This window comes from Rhincodon typus, chromosome 5 (assembly GCF_021869965.1).
Source record: "Rhincodon typus isolate 14 chromosome 5, sRhiTyp1.1, whole genome shotgun sequence".
NCBI lineage: Eukaryota > Metazoa > Chordata > Chondrichthyes > Orectolobiformes > Rhincodontidae > Rhincodon > Rhincodon typus.
Genome location: NC_063336.1, coordinates 37,471,035 through 37,479,677, shown reverse-complemented (window position 1 = coordinate 37,479,677; position 8,643 = coordinate 37,471,035). Strand labels below are relative to the sequence as shown.

The 8,643-nt window shown below is 44.0% G+C and overlaps 1 long non-coding RNA gene across 1 annotated transcript in view; it reads left to right on the top strand.

Annotated features, from left to right (window-relative positions):
• LOC125483205 overlaps positions 1-3,028 on the top strand; it is an 8,152-nt gene extending 5,124 nt beyond the window's left edge. The window contains exon 3 of the long non-coding RNA XR_007262167.1: positions 1,953-3,028. This is a non-coding gene — a long non-coding RNA (uncharacterized LOC125483205). The remainder of the gene's footprint in view (positions 1-1,952) is intronic.
• Positions 3,029-8,643: the final 5,615 nt, after the last annotated feature.

Below are 8,643 nucleotides of genomic sequence, written 5' to 3'. Positions count from 1 at the left end.
GCACCTTGTTGTCTCGGATTCTCCAGCATCTGCAGTTCCTACTATCTATGGTTCTATAATAGTTTTTTTACTCGCCTAGAAACCCCAAAAGCCTGGACCAATGATTTGCAGACATCAGTTCTAATCCTACCACAGCAATAGGGAAATTTATGTTCATTCAAATTAATCTGGCACAAAATCTTAAACCAGCATTTTCCTTTGAAAGTTCCCGGGGAAGGTGGCAGAAAGGGCAGATAATTGGGTGCATTGACATTATAAAGACACCACCGCCTTCCTGCCAGAAACTGAGCTCTGAGTGGGAAGGCCTACCATCCTAATCAACCATCAATTAAGGACCCTAACTGGCTAATTTGTGACCAATTAAGGGCCCATTCATGTTACCTCCTCTATTATCTGAGCTTCTGATGAATGGGAAAAGTAGAAACCCTCACGACCCTGAAATGGCCGCTGGATACCATACCGCTATCCTTGCTTCTGAGAAGCCCACTGGGTAACCACATAAATGCCTGATAGGAACTTGGTCTGGCAGGCTCTCTGAGTGGTGGCGTAGAGGGTCTTTCAGGACATCATGGTACATGCTCCTCAGTTTGAATCCAGAATGGAAAATGCCAGCCTCTGTATCAGAATGTTGACCATGAAATTTTTCTTGGAAATGCTTATTGGTTCAAAAATATCTTTAGGGAAGGGAATCTTCTGCCCTCACCTGAACTCAGCCTAATCAAGTTTCCAGGAGTTCTGTTCGACTCTTCACTAACCTCTGATATATCCTAGCCAGCCATTCCACTGGTTTCAAGGCATCAGCTCACTATCGTTTTCAAAAGGACAATTAGAATGGGTAATAAATACTGGCCCTGCTAGTGAAATCCACATCCTGTGGATGAATAAAAATAACAAAAATGGTCATGCTGATGTCCATTTTATTCCACTGAATGTGCATCATGTTAATATTTCTGAAGTATCACTGAAGGAACTAGATGATGTCTGAAAGGATGAGACCAGAACAGTTCATGATGATTCATGTTAGGTTTAAAATTGATTAGTTCTTCTACCAATTCCTTGTTTAGTAGGATCTTCCTGGCAATGAAGTCACCAACAAATTTCCATTCAATTACAACATGCGCCTGAGGTTAGCTTCTATAATTACTTATGTTAATATCTACACTATACCCCCCTGTTATTTTTACACCACTGTTACTAGTAACAGCCTTGTTGTCAGCAACAATACTGTATCATTGGACAGCTCCAAGAGCCCAGAATTGATGGTTTTGGCAGACAGCAGTTATCCTGGAAACGAAATAAATACAGTTACTGAACAATGACAGAACCAAGCCTTCTCATCATAGATAGATCAAAAACTCTGTTAGACAGTTAGAAGCATCAACTTTGATGGAACAAACGAGCTGTGCTTGTGTTTTGTTTTTATTTTCAATGTTCATCCAGAAGTGTGGGAGCTTGAACGTCAGAAAACTTTTGATCACAGCATGGTGGCTCAGTCGTTAGCACAACTGCTTCCCCGCGATAGAGACCCATGTTCGATTCCATCCTCAGGCGACTGCCTGTGCATCTATGTATGTATTCTCCAGGTGCTCCAATTTCCTCATACAGTCCAAAGATACACAGGTTAGGTGGAATGGCCATGGGAACTGCAGTGTTATGTGGCTAGGGTCTGGGCGGGATGGTCTTTGGAGGGTCGGTGTGGACTTGTTGGGCCGAATGGTCTATTTACACACTGTAGGGATTCTATGAACCTCTAAAACTCTTGAAGCTGTCCTATGATAAACAGAAGGCACTAAATATAGACAGCTTGGACTGTAGATTATAGAAGCATTTTCTAATCCAACCACCTTTCCAGTTTTACTTTTGCACCAGATGAGGATGAACAATTGTTGTAACTCACCCATCTGCTCTTTGAATACAATAGCACCTCACACCATCATTGTTCCTCTGTTTAGATTCAGGATCCTAGTCACAGAATCAACTACGTCACTTCCCGTCTGGATGAAGAATTCTGTACTATTATGGTCACTCGCTCCAAGGAGCCTCACACAGTTAGATTGCCAAAGCCAAGACTCCAGAAAATGACTGCTCAACTATCAACATCTGCTATTTAGTCTTCATGAACTACCAGAGACATTGATCCATATATCTTTAAATGGTTTTTGTTTGGATTTCTCAGTTCTAATCTTTGTGCATGTATGTGGTGTTACTGTTTCTTCTCCTGTTTAGTAACTTATAAACTCGCTCATTTGGTAACTCAAGAAAATGGGCTTCTTTTAAAACATGGTTAATTTGGTTTGGAAGAAGGTTCCTTTAAGGAGGGTATCCCTTGCCAACTGAACATGTTGCAACCAACCAAGGGGTTTGGTGAATAAAGAAGGGCAGCCGGTTTATCCCTGCTCACCCAGGAATTTGACAACTCAGGGTATCCCATCTGGAACTGTAATATCTTGGGGGAGCTCACTCAGGGTCTGGTTGTGGCATTACTCAAACCTTTCCTGTAGGGGCCATTTCCTGCAGCTTTTTTAAAAAAGTTTTACCCTTCCAGGGATATAAAAAAAATAAGGTTATAAATGAGCTCCAACCTTAAGCTATGTCTATTAGTGGGTTTACACCCTAGTGTGTGGACTAGTGTGCTGTGAAGATTTCAGTTTGAGAACAATCATGAAACACCCCTGCACTGCAGGTAAACAAAGAGCAAAGTTACTATCTCACTTGGAGTGCTGCCAGTTACCACTGTCAAAAGGAACCAGGACAAAATAAAATGTCAATCAACCTGTAATACTAAGAACCTCAAAAGAAACACAAGAGAAAGGATTCTTCAGCTGAGGGAGAAAGTGAATAAAGAAGGGGAGCCAATTTGTCTGTCCTCACTGGGAGCTTGATAATTTGAGGTATCCCATTTGGAACTGTAAAGAATTAGGGATTCTCGTTGTAACAGCTGAATTTGTAATGCAACTGCTTACCTTTTTCTCTTTCACCGATTTAAACCACTGATGTGAAGTCATTAAACTGCTGAGTGTAAGAAACATAGCAAAGACTATGACCTTCATTAACATTTCTGCTGCAATGTTGAATTCTGTGCTCCAGAACCAACTGTGGCCCTAGCCAAGGTGTTCCACCTCGTACAGCTGCAACATTGCCAATTACCCATTAAAAACAGGACAAATCTAACCTGACTATTACTACTGTAGCGATTTACTCTCCTCAATAAAATGACAGAATAGTCTGGAGTAACTATGCAGGACTCCCAGTATCTATGGAAGTGAGAAACTGGGTTCATACAAAGTTCAAAATCTCTTCTTTAAAACAGTTCCAAGGAAGAGTTTTGGGACACAAAACACATTTGACTGGCATCAAACTCTATGACAGTTTGCTTTCAATGATGCATCTGTAGAAGTTGGTAAGGGACCTTATGGACATGCCAAATTTCCTGAGCCCCCTGAAGAAGAAGAGGCATTGTTGTGCCTTCTTGACCATTGCATCTACTTGGGAATCCAGGACAGATTGACAGTTATCGTCACTCTGATGCTCTTCACCCTCTCAGCCTCAGTTCCGTTGATGTAGATGGGGGCGCGTTCTCCTCCTTTCTTTCTGAAGTCAAAAATCACTTCTTTAGTTTTTCTGACATTGAGAGTGAGGTTGTTCCCATTGCAACATGTCAGCAAGCCCCCGTTCTCCCTTCTGTATTCTGACTCATCATTGTTAGATATCCATCCTACTATAGTAGTGTCATCAGTGAACTTGTAGATGGCATTCGTTCGGAATTTGGCAACATAGTTGTGTGTGTGCAGGGAGTACAGTAGGGATCTGAGGACGCATCCTTGTGGGGCTTCAATGTTGAGTGTTATTGAGGAGGAGGTGCACTGATTGCGGTCACTGATTGCGGTCTGTGGGTCAGAAAGCCGAGGTTCCTAGTTGCAGAGGGCAGAACCGTGACCAAGGTCAAGGAGTTTTGAGATCAGTCTGGAGGGGAGAATTGTGTTGAAGGCGGAGCTGTAGTCAATGAGCAGGAGTCTGACGTAGGTGTCTTTGTTGTCCAGATGTTCTAGGGGTGAGTGCAGGATGTTGCTTATGGCATCCGCTGTGGACCTATTAAGTTGGTAGGCAAATTGTAGGAGATCGAGGCAGTTTGGGAGACTGGATTTGATGTGGGCCATGACCAGCCTCTCGAAGCACTTCATGATTATGATTATTCATGATTGAGGTCAGAGCCACTGGGCGGTGGTCATTATGGCACTCTGCATAAATCTCCTTTGCACCCCTTCCAGTGCAACCACATCTTTCCTTTAGTGCAGTGGCACACTGCATGTGCTTTCTTAGGCACAGGGATTATGCACAAGAAAGATGTTTGCTGGAAGTCATTCACTTCCAGTTTAGGATATTGCTGTAGATGTTCCTCAGGGCAGTGTCCTAGGCCAAACCAAGCTCCATAGCTTCCCACCATCATAATGTTATTAAAATAAATGAGTTATCATCTCCATTTAACTGGTCTTCAGATGAATTTTTTGTCAAGATTTTAAAGCAGTTCTATGCTAATGCACATTACTATGATTTAATCCCCCCAGCTGTTTCACAGGAGAACCCAAGAGTAACAGTACTGATGTTTGTAGACATTTTGCGGTTCTGATCGACAGATCTGAGGGAGTACTCAATGAATGGCAGGACAGTAGGAAGCTCAGAGAAACTGAGGGATCTTGGAGGGCTTTTCCACAGAACCCTGAAGGCTGCAGGGCAAGTTATTAGGATCATTAAGAAGGCATACCAGATGCTGGCCTTTATCAGTGGTGGTATAGATTATAAGAGCCGGGAGGTTATGTTGGAGCTGTACAGATATTGGTTAGACCGCAGCTGGAGTGCTTTGTGCAGTTCTGGTCACTGCACTAAAGGAAAGCTGTGGTTGCACTGGAAGAGGTGCAAAGGAGATTTATCAAGATGTTGACTGGAATGATGTATTTTAGTTATGATGAGAGGCTGGACAGACTCGGATTGTTTTCTTTGGGTCAGTGAATGCTGTGAGGGGGCCTGATAGAGGCATACAGGATTGTGAGGGGCATGGGCAGGGAAGATAGAGAGCAACTGTTCCTCTCATTTGAAGGGTCAATAACCAGAAGGTATAATTTTAAGGTGAAAGGCAGCTATCTTAGAAGAGACTTGAGAAACATTTTTTCACCCAGAAGGTTGGTGGGGGTGCACCATCTGAGAGGGTAGTTGAGGAGGGTAACCTCACAACCTTTAAGAAGTACTTGGATGTTAACTTGAAATGCCATAACATTGAAGGATATGGGCCTAGTGCAGGAAAATGGGACTGGCGTAGATTTACTGTACTTTTGGTAGTATAGGCTCATTGAGCTGAAGGGCCTATTCTGTACCATATGACTTTATGATTCTTTCCTACAACTTCTGAGAAGCGTTAATTCAATTTTCTCCTTTTGAGCCTGACTGAAATGAATGAAAAACAGTTTCATGAAGACCATTTGTGACGTTATCTCAGATACTGCATGACTGAGCCAATGGTATATGTTATTCGGATGGCCACGCTATCTAACATTTTGCAATATTTGTACCTGCAGATGAGTCACTCAACATCAAACAATACAGTTTTGACGCACACCCACTCTTGACAGATGTCACAGCTGTTCTACAAAGTAAGATCAGAAAAATATGAATTTGGCCTTCATGAAGTTTGGATGCTCTTTATACAATGTATACATGGTTGTGTTCTTTACAACATTTGGTGTATTTGAATAACAGAAGCAAAAGGTCAGGAGGGTACCAGTTGTAAGTGCAAACAAATCTTCAATTCCATCGGACATGTGACTCTACATGCCTTCAAAGTAGGTTAACACTAGCTGTTCTCTTTATGTTGGACTGAATTAACAGTTCAATTTCTAACAGGGTCTTGGTGTGCACTATGGCTTTATTTAGGTTATTAACTTACTAAATCATTGTTTTATTATTCTATTTCAAGTCAGAAGGATATTATTAAATAGGAGAGGATTCAGAAAAGATTCACTAGGATGTTGCCAGGAATGAAGGATTTGAGTTATAAGGAGAGGCTGGATAGGCTGGGACTTTTTTCACTGGAGCATAACAGGTTGAGGGGTGACCTTATAGAGGCTTATTAAATCATGAGGGGCATAGATAGGGTGAATAGCAAAGATCTTTTCCCTAGGATGTAGGCATTCATAATAAGGGGCATATTTTTAAGGTGAGAGGAGAAAAATTTAAAAGGGATCTGAGGGGCAACTTTTTCACACAAAGGGTGGTTCGATGGGGAATGAACAGCCACAGGATGTAATAGATGCATGTACATTTTGACAAGTACATGAATAAGAAAGGTTTGGAGGGATATGGACCAAACACAGGCAAGTGGGACCAGTTTAGTTCACAAAACTTGTGTGGTCGGTGTGGGTGACTTGGACAAAGTGTCTATTTCCATGCTGCATGACTCTATGGCTCCATAAATAGTGATTCACATCGTTGATAAGTATTAATTTTCTTGTTTGTGTGGATTTCCAATGCAGTTTCACATGTCTGCACTTAAATTCTGAAAGATCACGACCAAGGAAGGACTATCATAATGCAAGAAAATTGCTTGGAAATCTTGTTACCAATACAAAAGCTATCACGAAACAAAGAATGGAAACCTATGATAATCATTGGGTTGTAATTCAGAACAGAACCAAGCTCATTACGACAAAGCACAAGGGAGAACTGACACAAAGATGAACGGGTAATAAGCAGATGCAGCCAGCATTAAAGGGAAGTCCGTGAGCGTAGAGAAATTAGATTGGATAAGGAAAAAGTACTTTGAAGTTTGACAGACTCAAAGAAGAAAAGTCATTCTGTCCAAGTCAGCTGCATCCTAGTTACCTGAGGAAGGATGGAAAGGGTGGAAATTGAGGAGGATCCTTCTTCTAATCATATTTAGTTCTGGAAATGATGCTATTGGAGAGACTGGAAATGTGATACGAGAGCTTAAAGTCATCCAAAACTCTGCTCAGAGATAGTAGGAACTGCCGATGCTGGAGTCTGAGATAACAAGGTTTACAGCTCGATGAACACAGCAGGCCAGGCAGCATCAGAGGAACAGGAAAGCTGACGTTTTGGGTCTAGACTTTCTTCAGAAATGGGGGAGAGGAAGGGGTCTCTGAAATAAATGGATAGGGGGGAGGCGATGATGGAAGGTGGATAAAGGAGTGGATAGATGGAGAGAAGACGGACAGGTCAAGGAGGCAGGGATGGAGCCAATAAAGGTGAGTGTAGGTAAGGAACGGGATGGGGGTTGGTCAGTTGAGGGAAGACGGACAGGTCAAAGAAGCGGGGATGAGGCTAGTAGGTAGGAAGTGGGGGTGGGGGTTGGTCAGTGAGGTGGAAGGAGCAGATAGGTGGGAGAAAAGACGGACAACTCAAGGAGGCAGGGATGAGTTGCGCTGGTGTTGTGATGAGATTGGGGATGGGGAGAATTTGAAGCTTGTGAAGTCCACATTGAGACCATTGGGCTGCAGGGTTCCCAAGCAAAATATGAGGTGCTGTTCTTGCAGCCTTCGGGTGGCATAGTTGTGGCACTGGAAGAGGCCTAGGACGGACGTGTCGTCCAAGGAGTGGGAGGGGGAGTTGAAGTGGTTCGCGACTGGGAGGTGAAGTTGTTTGTCACAAACCGAGCGTAGGGGTTCTCCAATGCGGTCTCCAAGACTCTGCTTGGTTTCCCCGATGTAGAGGAGGCCACATCGGGAACAGCGGATACAATATATCACATTAGCAGATGTGCAGGTGAACATCTGTTTAATGTGGAAGGTTTTCTTGGGGCCTGGGATGGGGGTGAGAGGGGAGGTGTAGGGGCAGGTGTAGCACTTCCTGCGGTTGCAGGGAAAAGTGCCATGGTGGGGCTAGTGGGGAGTGTGGACCTGACGAGGCAGTCACAGAGAGAGCAGACCCTCCGGAAGGCAGATAAGGGTGGGGAGGGAAAAATGACCTTGGTAGTGGGGTCAGATTGCAGGTGGCGGAAGTAGTGGAGGATGATGCGTTGGATTCGGAGGTTGGTAGGGTGGTATGTGAGGACGAGGGGGATTCTGTCTTTGTCGTTATTGTGGGGAGGGGGTGTGAGGGATGAGTTGCAGGAAACGTGAGAGATGCGGTCGAGGGCGTTTTCGACCACTGTGGCGGGGAAATTGCGGTCCTTGAAAAATGAGGACATCTGGGATGTCTGGGAGTGGAATGCCTCATTTTGGGAGCAGATGCGGCGGAGGCGAAGGAATTGGGAATAGGGGATGGCATTCTTGCAGAAGATGGGTGAGAGGAGGTGTATTCTAGGTAGCTGTGGGAGTTGGTAGTTGAAATAGATATCAGTTTTCAAGTGGTTGCCGAAGATAGAAACAGAGAGGTCCAGGAAGGAGAGAGAGGTATCAGAGATGGTCCAGGTGAACTTAAGGTTGGGGTGGAAGGTGTTAGTAAAGTGGATGAACTGTTCAAGCTCCTTGTGGGAGCACGAGGCAGCGCCGATACAGTCATCGATATAACGGAGGAAGAGGTGGGGGATGGGGCCAGTGTAGCTGCGGAAGAGGGATTGTTCCACGTACAAAAAGGCAGGCATAGCTTGGGCCCATGTGGGTACCCATGGCCACCCTTTTCGTCTGTAGGAAG